Genomic DNA, 419 nt, shown 5'->3' with positions numbered 1-419 from the left:
ACTCGACCGAGTGGCCGTCCGAGTGATCGACCGAGCCAGCGTGCGAGTTCCAGAAACCCAGCTGTTGAGGAAGATCCTGAGAGAACTGAATCAGAGGAGGAAAGGGAGCCAACACTTAATGAGTTTATGAAGAGAGCAAGGGCCAAAGGAAAGAGGCCAGCTGTTGAGGTTGAACAAGAGGGGAGTGAAAGTGAGAGTGAGGAAGAAGAAAGTGAGGAAGAAGAACTAATGGATGATGGAGAAGCTGAGTCTTGTGGATTGTCAAAGAAGCAGCTTTATGATGCTTTCATGAGGATGGAGTTCTTGGGAACCAGATATCCACATAAGGAGACCATGGAGAAGCTTGCCATTGATGAAGATGTGGAGTGTCTCTTTGAGAAGAGCAGCCTTACCAAGTTCATGGGGCTTTGTATGGAGGG

The sequence above is a fragment of the Camelina sativa genome, chromosome 3 (assembly GCF_000633955.1).
Source record: "Camelina sativa cultivar DH55 chromosome 3, Cs, whole genome shotgun sequence".
NCBI classification, from domain to species: Eukaryota; Viridiplantae; Streptophyta; class Magnoliopsida; order Brassicales; family Brassicaceae; genus Camelina; species Camelina sativa.
The sequence above is the reverse complement of the archived record's forward strand: the minus strand, read 5'-3'. Positions refer to the sequence as shown.